The sequence below is a fragment of the Leptidea sinapis genome, chromosome 6 (genome assembly GCF_905404315.1).
Source record: "Leptidea sinapis chromosome 6, ilLepSina1.1, whole genome shotgun sequence".
Classification (NCBI taxonomy): Eukaryota; Metazoa; Arthropoda; class Insecta; order Lepidoptera; family Pieridae; genus Leptidea; species Leptidea sinapis.
The window spans coordinates 10,133,999-10,145,417 of NC_066270.1; the positions used below are offsets into that span (position 1 = coordinate 10,133,999).

Genomic DNA, 11,419 nt, shown 5'->3' on the forward strand with positions numbered 1-11,419 from the left:
AACAGGTCAGGAAAATCAACGCGTGATATGTCGACGGTTTCTCATGTCTATTCTTCATACTTACGAAAATTTTGTGAAGCAGGCGTTACTTTACGGAATTTGGTCCCTTCACCATTGTTACTCATCTATTCCGGGGGTAATACGTCACTATAGCCCACCATTCACAGCGCGTCATTTTATGAGACAAGACTATAAAAGAGCGGTTTCCGGCTCATTTAATTCAGTCTCGTACCAGAGTTTGTCGAGTTTACATCTCTTGATGATGCCTCGTGTAGAGGCGAAACACACGTCGAATTGTTTATAGATAAATATTGGCAGAATTTACACTAAAGACAACTCAAAACATTTGGATACTTAATCCTTACATAAAATCTACAAAGTTGTGAAGTAAGAAAGGCGGAGAAAAGAAAACGCTGTAACGATTAATTATCAGAGTGCATAATTGGATCAAAATTTACTGATAATTATATCAAAATGGTGACGTATCATTCCTAACATCTGGATATCTGGTGTAGCTCTACAGTGCGGTTTTCAATGACCTTTCTTCCACTTTCAAGCAAACTATGGAATGAGCTTTAGTTTAGAGCGGTGTTTCCAGGGTCATTCGACATGTGTACGTAGGAAAAAAAAGCGTAAAATTTCCTAAGATATCGGCAACGCTCCTCTGGTGCTGAGAATGTGGGTGGCGGTGATCACTTTATATCAGGTCCATTCGAATGTCCTCCTCTGCCTTAAAAAAGTTTTACCCGAGATCTACATAAACATCCAAAAATACATTAAAACGCTTTAATTTACAAGACATCATTGAATAGCCCGTGAAACATTTCTCCACAATGCCACCATATTCTCTGATCTCAAACACAACGGATTTTTATGTATATCTAGATATATATATATTATGTCTTTTTACGGCCTTTCCCAATATTTAGTTTATCTCTTACTTGAGATAAAAATCGTAATTATCGTTGACTTTTCTGTCCCAATAAACTTATCGACGGTAACTCACCTTATCCGTGCACGCTGTCTGTCAATGGGACGACGTACAGCTTACCAGCGATATAAAGTTAAGTATGGAAATTGCAATTCACGCGTCCCAATATAAGGCGATAAGAATTACTTATCGGGTATATTGGGACAGCTTCAGATTATTGACAGCTAATTACTGACAGTAGAAGGTAGTAATATATCTCTATCTGTAGATACTATATTGGGAACGGCCGTTAGAGACCTATGTATTAATAAAAATTTATGAGATAGGCAGTAACAGAGCAATAAACTCGCTAGCTATACAATCGCTATAAGCAATAATTGCTCTTCACTCAGCATGGGACGAAATAACAGAATAACCACATTCGTGCAGGGCGCGAAATCTCGAACAGACTCGATGCAGATGACCGCGCGAAAGGTGACAAACGTTATACATCTAAAAATAACACATTTTACTTTAAATTTAAATGTTTTTACGTTAACTGAAGTATTTACATCAAAAAAGATTCATCAAGTAACATTATTTCTAATTGGTAACACTTCAAGTAACAACAACTCCATTCTATCAAAGTCGAGAGGCAATAAACAGATAGAAAACAGGGCGCTCTGAAAGCTCAATATCGAATATAACACGTAGAATTAACACGCTCGAACGAACATTGAAAATAGACAAGAAAGAAGAGCCGAGCTTCATCCAATAATAATTCTTAGTTGAGTCGGTCTATTTGCTCGCCGTCGCACGATCTGATATTGAATATGGATAAAATGAATTACCTACATTCAGAGAGACGGGTAGCTCCAACTCGCAGAGTAACAGATAAGAGGATTATCTACAACTTATAATTGGTTCTTTCTATTTCAATGAATAAGAGAAAAACTTGAGGACACTCAGGGCACTTCTACCGTTTCATAGGGAAAGATCACAATTCTATTGTTATTGAAACATTTCTAAAGATTAATTTTCAATTAATCAAAGAGTTTTCTGTAACCTGCTAGTAAACTGACGTAAGTACTTTCAAGTTTAAATGAGTATTTATACGTATTTATTAGCTTCGCTTGTATGTATGTTTGTTTGTGACAGACTCATTTGGGCGCGATTATGACCCACTTTAAACGGCCAGATTTCATTAAAACTTCGTAGATTTATCGAGGACCGATGACAATACATTAATTTGATAAGATTGTTCCATTTTTCAATATGCAAACACGGACGAGTAACAAAATAAGGACTCCGCGCCATGATATTAACAACCTTTATGCTAGTGTGTGTGTAGTTACGGGGGATACCAGCTAACACAAATTATGTCCCGTTATAAGTCATAGTATTATATAGCCACATTACTTTAAACTTAGATTTCACAATTTCTGTTAGTCAGATTGTTTCCTAAAATAAAAATAAATATCGCAGGCATAGTATGAGGAAAAAAATAAATCACACAAAAAAACAGTAACACCTTGAAATTAAGGAGGTTTGATTCCTGTGTCCATGTCTTGTTTATAGTATCTTTGTTTTAACTGATATAAAAATGACGTACATATTTAAAAGGCATAAAGGCATAAAAGGCATTTATTTTCTCAAAATTGATTCCTTTAGAATTCTTTTTGATGTCATTTCTTATACTACTAGATACTACTACCGTTAACGTTACATTTCTAAATTAGTTTGTTTGTCACTGACGTGGTATCAAATAAGTACATGCTTAGAGATCAAATAACTATGTGCTTTATAGTGATTTGGTTGTTAAGTAAATACACAGGCGATGGATTTTTGACAGAGTACTGGATCCCCGACAATACGAGTAGCTCTGTGTTGCATGCGATTTAATGTTTAGAACTGATACTGGGATGTACCAGATCAAAGATGATAACGATACTCGTATTGATGTAGTAATCCACACTACTTTTAAAAATGTTGGTAAAGACAGATCTGTTATCATAAATCATTGCATCTTGAAACACATAATGATTTATGTACTTAGAACACCATTAAATTGATTACCCTATTTTTCGGGTAAAGTCCCCGTTTATTTTCCGGTCACACCGGATGTTACTATCACGCGTAGCGGAGGTTTTGTGTCCCAAAAATTGAATTAATTTGTATTATGAAAAGACCATAAAATAGTGTAATAAAAACTATTCTGCTGCCGGCTGATCGGCTTATATTGGTGTAAGTGTGTGCGTGGGGCTGTGTATTTACACGTTAACTGGCTTGTTTTGGCTGAGTCCTTATTTTGTACTCGTCCGTGTCTGCAAAATAAGATTTATTTTGAATTTGAATTTGAACTGTTTATTATATTACATTGTATAAATTGTTATTTATATTTTTTGAAGTGAAAACCTCTTTAGAGGCGCTGAGCACTTTTCTGAGGCTGGAAACAAAATGTTAAACTCGCGTCAGGTCACGTGACCTAATTGAAAATTCGTAAGACAGTCGTTGAAATTATGGATGAAATTTGATTTTTCTGAGATAAAAACTTTTTAATGTAATATTTCTGAATTGTTAATTTTTTTATGTAATATAAATTGTCATTTTTGTGTGAATGAATGAATATTGTATTTAACCACATAAAAGCAATTCGTTCGAAATTTTTCCCTAATCATTCCAAAATATTAAAAAATGCTCAACGTTAATGGTCAAGTTTTCATTTGTTATCTATCTTCTTCTCTTTATTATTTCAACTACAACATTGTATTATTTTGTGCAAAATTTAAAATGCAGAATAACTGGTCCTAAATTAAATAGAAAATAATTTGGTTATTGGGAGATAAGATAATTTATTGTGTCTCTGGAAGCTTTTCGTACCCAAACCGACGGGAACTCTATTACCAGTATTATGTCCATCTATCCAGTTGTTTTTTGAACATAGCTTTAAGTTTTTTTTTGCGCCTAAACAAAGTGAAAGGGCTACCCTCCGGGATAACGACGGGAGGGAGGTGGTGAATGCTCATGCATACCAACGCAGCCTAATTCTGCGTTGGTTATGTGGGACTCACGTCCTAGGTGCCTACCCACTAAACACCACCTGAGGTTGGCTTTGGGCAGGTGCCCTCTAAGCCTTCACCGAAGGCGACCTTCTCTTGGGGAGAGAGAGGCGCAAACGGCACTCCCTATGTTGTATCCGCTGAGATTAGGTTTAAGTCTAACCTTCTGCCTGTTAATAGTGTATTGTTGTTAAATGTAAAGAACTACTGAATTATTTCACAAAATTTATTAATTTCTAATAAATTATAGAAAGTTATGCGTTTTAGCTTTCTGTAATATTTATTTATGTAATCTTTGACTGCGCTGAAATTTACATTCACATTCTTGAAAAGGGTATTTCATCACGTATATGAAGTACGAATTTGAATAAGTTTTATTTTGTAAAATATATTTATTTTCTGCCAAATCTAAGGAAGATTATTTATTCGCTTGCGGTTTTCCTTCTTGGGAAGATTTTTGATCATGTTAATAGTCGTCTGAATCTGGCAAGTAGGAAGAAGGGTTTCTAAATTATAGGTTCTCTTTTTTCGAGCTGCTTTTTCAGCGAACAAATATGTTTACAAAGTAATATTGTACAATTAAACTTATTATTTAATAGCCTGAGGGCGGTGACTCCATTTCCAATCTGTGGTATCATTAAGAAAGTCATTTATGTTATAGGAACCTTTACCACACAAACGTTTTCTAACAATTCTTTTGAATAACGTAATACTTTTGTTTTGTACATTTTCTGGGATCTTGTTGTAAAAGCATATACATCGCCCCACAAAAGACTTACTAACTCGACTTAGCCGAGTAGTAGGCATTATAAGTTTATGTTCTATCAATGGTGAAGATCGATTGTTGATTCAGGTCTGTCTCACTGGGAGTACCACCATCATTGTTCAAAGTTCAGTACAACAAAGTTTTGAACCCATATAATTTGGATGTATAAACTTTTTTTTTTATGAAAATTAGGGATGAGACGAGCAGGACGTTCAGTTGATGGTAAATGATGCGCCCTGCTCATTACAATGCAGTGCCGCTCAGGATTCTTGAAAAACCCCAAAAATTCTGTGCGGCACTACAACTGCGCTCGTCACCTTGAGACAGAAGATGTAAAGTCTCATTTGCCCAGTAATTTCACTAGCTACGGCGCCCTTCAGACCGAAACACAGTAATGCTTACACATTACTGCTTCACGGCAGAAGTAGGCGCCGTTGTGGTACCCATAATCTAGCCGCCATCCTGTGCAAAGGAGCCTCCCACTGGTGAACTGTTAAACTTACTGATTTAGTAGTAGTGAACGTACAATAGTAGTATTACTACTTAACTAACAATAATAAATGAAGGCAACGCGATTATTGTCTGTTATTGAAAATCCAAGTGGCACTTTGCGGGTAAAATAAATATATATGAATCTTTGAACATTAAATTGGTTATAAATTGGACTATATACAAAGTGAACAAAAAGCTACGGCTAACATCCTGTTAGACCCTGAAAGCTGGAACATGTTTTTAGCTAACACAATTACAAGTGCCCTGTGCAATCTGAAGCCAACTCAATTAACATCAGCTTTTAACTTTGTCCGTTGACTACCTACAATTGGAAAAGTGACCGGCGGCATTTCATTAATAATGTTTATTGCTTCGCTTTGAACTTCAATTTTTCTATATTAATAAATGGAACTCTCCATTGCCGTACTATCCGTAGCCAAATGGCAAAAAATGAAACCCGTATAGATTCGACATGTCACACACAGCCTCTTTTTTCCGAAACTTGGTAAGAAGAAGTATTCTGTAAACCGCATTCATATTTTTTACACAAAAATAGAAAAAAAAAACAATAAATTTTGGGGGTTCCCCATAATTAGAACTGAAACTCAAAATTATTTTTCATCAAACCCATACGTGTGGGGTGGGGTATCTATGGATAGGTCTTCCAAAATGATATTCAGGTTTCTAATATTTTTTTTTCTAAACTGAAATTTAAAGTCAAAAAAGTAAATGTAAATTAATACCAATAAAAGTTATTGAGTACAGTAGCTAGTAACAGCGAGCATGACGCATGGGCCAGCCATTGCCTCGCTCGACCATATTTTAGGGAACGACTCGTCCCACGTCGCCACCACAAGCAGTGACAATATAAAAATACATACTACAATATAAAGTTGCCGTAATAAAAAAACTATTGATCTAGGTAGTGCGGTATCTAGTTGGAGCGCAGCGGATACCAACCCTTAATCTCAGTGTGAGACATTGATTATGGCCAGATTTCAACATAATTTTACAGCCATTTTTAAACATTATAGATCTAATTAATTTTTAACATGATAAACTTGCAAACATAATTCTTTTGTACGTGTAAAAGCGTTCCGAAAGACAAAAGGGCTATTTTCCTCTTTTTTAAATGGATCTATATAATGTGTGTTTTAGAAGAAATATTTTACTTTAAGCTGAATAAATTTCCTTTTCTTTAAAACGTTAATAGTAATTAGTTAGTGAGAGAAAAATATGCCCGTCAGCGAGGTTCTATTCATAATTAAATATCCATTTATGATTCCTGCTGTCCGACGCACACGACAAACAAGATTAGCTTCGTTACCATTTAATTCCCATCATATTCTTCAACATATTTACTAAAAGTTTTTCGCAACGTCATGATTTAAATACTCTGCAATATGTACCAAATTAATATTCTAATACCAAATTATAAAAAACCTTTTCTACTCCTCTACTTATCTGTCATTTATACAGCCACGATCACTAATATAAGTAAATACTTTATTGAGTCTTTGAAAAATTCTGTACTCTATGGCCTAAAAAAGCATTGTTTACCATATTTTAATGTCGTCAAAACAGCATAGTTGTTTTGGTGCCACAGACAACTAAATCTAGGTTGGGCATGATAGGTTAATAGAAATATTTGGTAGTACCTAGTAGTTCTTTGATTAACGCGAGTGTTTCACATTTAAATAAAACACTTTTAAAGGATTAAAACGCGTGTAATTGTAACGGTTTTACATTAGATATTTGCGTTAAAGTTACATTTTTATTTTAGTTAACCCGACTTTCAAGACCTTTCCAGATCTCGTTTTCAGGGGGACTGCAGATGAAGTGAGACAATGTGTTAAGAACACATTGCGGATATCAAACACAGAAAGTCAGCTGTATGTGAACACATAACAGACCGTCCTAACCACTACATCCGGTTCGACCAACCAAAAGTTTTGGTAAAAGAGAATAGACTTCTCCCAAGACGGGTACGTGAAGCCATCGAAATTAAAAAACACCCAAATTTCGATAGAGAGGATGGTCTATAATTATCTAACACCTGGGATCCAATAATCTCTAAATTAAAACCCATAACTACCCATACCAACTGTCAGTAAATTTTGCGAAAAACCATCTGTGTACAGCAAATACCACCTCCGAGGAAATAAATGGCGCTAAACTTCATAATGACAACTATGACAAATACTATCTTTGACTCACTTCATCTACAGTCCCCCTGAAAACATGCTATATTACATACATAACATTTTCATGTTTAATTCATATGACTGAACAGTTTAATGTCAACCTTATAAAATAAAACTTGCTAGTATAATTTGCCAAGATGCTGCAAAGTTTTCACATTTTACGCGTTGGCTGTATTTTTTTTAATGAAAATAAGTGACGAGACGGGCAGGACGTATTGTTCAGCTGATGGTAATTGATACGTTTGGATGTACGTTTGCCATTGAAGTATTATTACTCCGGTAGGGAGGTACTTATCTCTGGTGAATGGTTTATTAATGAACCTACGTATGCAATACATTTCCCGCCCATTTAGGCGGCCACTTGAAAATTGTGATATTTATTTGTTTAATAATATGTGTTTTATTTAACGTAGTGAGAGATTTTTTTTAACAAAATCAAACGACTTCAAAAACACTATTTCAAACAATAGATACCATTATTCAGAAGGTAGTGAAGAACATTAACAACAAAATGTTCAATAATCAAGAATGGTCCTTCCAAGAACCACCAAGGTCCTACCAAAAAGACTCGCCGTCGTCTAGTCCCGATCTTAATTCACTGGATTATTATTTATGGTCAGTTTTATATGCTTGCTCTAAACGCCATGATAATATTGAGTCCCTAAAACAATCCGTACGATTGTCAGTGAAGAATTTTCCCATGGAAAGAGTGCGTGCTTCTATTGGTAACTGGCCTCAACGTTTAAAGAACTGTATTGCAGTCAATGGAGACCCCTTCGAATAAGCTTTTAATTTTTTAAACTGTTTTATATTTATGTATTAAACTAACACACTGTATAAGTAATAAATGTTATTTGAAATAGAGAATTATTTTTTTCTTTGCTGCAGTATTTATGGCAAGACTAGGTATATATTACGCTTTACTTATTCATGCAATAAAATATAATGTAACAATTTTTTTAACGTATGACTAGAGTTTACATTTGGCGCCATACAGCCGTTCCCAAAATTCAGTCTATCTTTTATTTGAGATAAAAATCGTGACTATCGTTGACTTTTCTGTCCCAATAAACTTATCGACGGTAACTCACCTTATCCGTGCACGCTCTCTGTCAATGTGAGGACGTATAGCTTACCAGCGATATAAAGTTTGTATTTTCAATTCACGCGTCCCAATATAAGGCGATAAGAATGACTTACCGCCGTTCCCAATATTCAGTATCGCTTACTTAAGATAAAAATCTTTACTATCGTTGAGTTTTCCGCCCCAATAAACTTATCGACGGTAACTCACCTTATCCGTACACGCTGTCTGTCAATGGGAGGACGTATAGCTTACCAGCGATAGATGTATGGAAATTGCAATTCACGCGTCCATAAGGCGATAAGAATGACTTATCGGGTATATTGACAGCTTCATATTATTGACAGCTAATTACTGACAGTAGAAGGTGGTAATTTATCTCTACGAGTATTTGAAATAGTTAGTATATTGGGAATGGCCGTTAGACTATTTGGCGAACCAGATTTAAAAGCAATAGTTGTAATCAATAAGAGAGATAGAATAGTACCCAGGTTCTCTCACTAACATAGTTTCGATTTGGTTCGAAAGCAGTATTTCTTTTATATAGTACCGTATCCCCAAAACAAAAAGGGACCCATATCACTTAAGGATTACTTCGTTGTCCGACTGTCAGAACCCTTTTTCTGAGTGGATTTATCGAAAGTTGAAATTTGCGCAGATTAATAATTGATAGAAATTTAAGGTTCATAATATTCCAGAAGATCCAACACAGATCACAATGGAAAATTCTGGGGGAGGCCTCGGTCGGTGTCGGAAGACAAGAGAACGATGTAGAAGATTAATAATATCACTTAGATTAGAATATAAATTAGATTAGAATATTACTTATGTTAGATTAATACATAGATTATATATATTGTACTAACCTTTACATTGTTTGCAATAAAGGCTTATTCATTAATTAATTAATTCATTCATTCAATCATATTCCAGAAGGCGTCTCAATCCCTGATCCTTAATCAATCCACAGAGTATGTGCTGCTCGAAAGCGTACTGACGGAATGATCCTAGTGGTTTGGGCACGGGGAAGGGCACTGGTATAGATGCGACTTGCGTCTACACTCTGGCTCCTACTCATAACCAAGATGTTGGTACTGTGGCTGGTGCTTCGACTGCCGAAGACAGCAATAACTTTGCAAATATGTCGGTCTCAGTGAGTTAATTGAAGAAACTTTTGACAACAATTAATGTAATTTGTTTTACTCGTATTTAAAATGAAGAAATTTTCTTGCTGAGTGGCTCCTTTTTTAAACACCCCACGTTTTTATAATAAGAAGTTGCCTCATTTTTGTTATTTGTGACTGCAGAAACAAATTACATAACAAATAAATGGTTTTTCTTACTTTTTTCAAAATATCTTTTTGAAAATAAAAATTCTCGCGGAAATATTTATACTTAATATTTAGTCCTTGTTTGGCCTTTATTGATAAATTTCAATAACTATACTACAAACCAGTCAGCTGGTTTTAATTTTTACATATATTTCTATAAGCTTGCAGGAATAATACGTGGGGCTTTTAAAATATTAAATTCAAAGAGCACTTAGCCTATTGTCAATATCATCAGTTGTTAGACTTATGCTCATTAAGTGTCCACCCAAGCTAAGGTTGTGGTAAGAAAACCTATTTCCCGGATTCACATAATCGTCCACACAATATTTTCTACATTCTCCATCTATCTGTGGACGTGACCAGGTATGACATGTCTATAATTGAGATATGAACATTGCATTGATGGTACCATGGTGTTTCTATGCTTGCAGCCGTTGAAATCCCATTAACTCACATTTTTAATTAAAACTTCTGAGCGCTTTTGACAGTTGGTATAAAACGACCGTTATTTTTTATCGATTGATTAAATAACAAGTCTTTTATTTTATTTTTAATCAAATGGCGATTTAATACTCTAACACTTAAGATACAAATTACTCTTTAATACTTTGTAGTTATTAAGTAGTGTTAAATTTAAAAGCGTGATTATAATGTAAAATATGTTGTTATAGATTTTTTTTATTATATTTTCATATAAAACTGTTACATAAAAAAGATATGTTTCGTTTGTTATAATATAATATGTAAGTGTTGATATATAATCAAATAAATATCTATTTGACAGCTCTGTTTATATTGTATCCATCAACATAATTCAACAATTCAGAAATACACAAATAAAATTTGAAAAACAAAATTTTATGAACGATGCGGGACTCGAACCCACCACCTGCGGCGTTTCGTGCCGGTGCTCTAACCAACTGAGCCAACCGTTCGAGTAGCGTATCGTTATAAAACCTTGTTTGCTTTGTTCAACTCTCAGGTTGTGGCTTCATCTACAGGATCTACTTTACAGTTGATAACCTGCTCAACCCCAATATTTGCATATTAGGAAATTGACTTGAGATGTCGCTCTTGTAAATCTAAACAATATGTTGACACCGAGTCAAATTTTATTTGTGTATTAATCCTAGAAGTGAGGGTTATCACTTTAAAAACATAACATATTCGGTTGGCTCAGTTGGTTAGAGCACCGGCACGGAACGCCGGAGGTCGTGGGTTCGAGTCCCGCATCGTTCATAAAATTTTGTTTTTCAAATTTTATTTGTGTATTAATCCTATAAGTGAGGGTTATCACTTTAAAAACACAACATATAACTCAGAAATGTTAATTATTGTTTCTACTTTTCATTTACGTATTATTTTTCTCTCTTATATATTTATCTATATTTTAGTATAGTATATATTATGTGTGTGTATATTTTTGACACTTTTCTTACCCTTTTAATGTACTGTCGTTCTCTTTTATTGTATTACAAATGGTTGCCTGGAAGAGATTACTATTTAGTGATAAGGGCGCCATTTGCATCATGATGTTCGTAGTTAAGTTATATTTTGTTAATGTGGTGTAAAA

At 34.6% G+C, this 11,419-nt stretch overlaps 1 protein-coding gene across 1 annotated transcript in view; it reads left to right on the forward strand.

The window, feature by feature from the left end:
- The window catches only part of LOC126965103 (uncharacterized), a 518,938-nt gene extending 517,771 nt beyond the window's left edge, over nt 1-1,167 (forward strand). Inside the window, exon 6 of the transcript XR_007729457.1 lies at nt 1,156-1,167. The gene's annotated coding sequence lies outside the window, so the exon portion shown is untranslated. The remainder of the gene's footprint in view (nt 1-1,155) is intronic.
- The last annotated feature ends 10,252 nt before the right edge of the window (nt 1,168-11,419 follow it).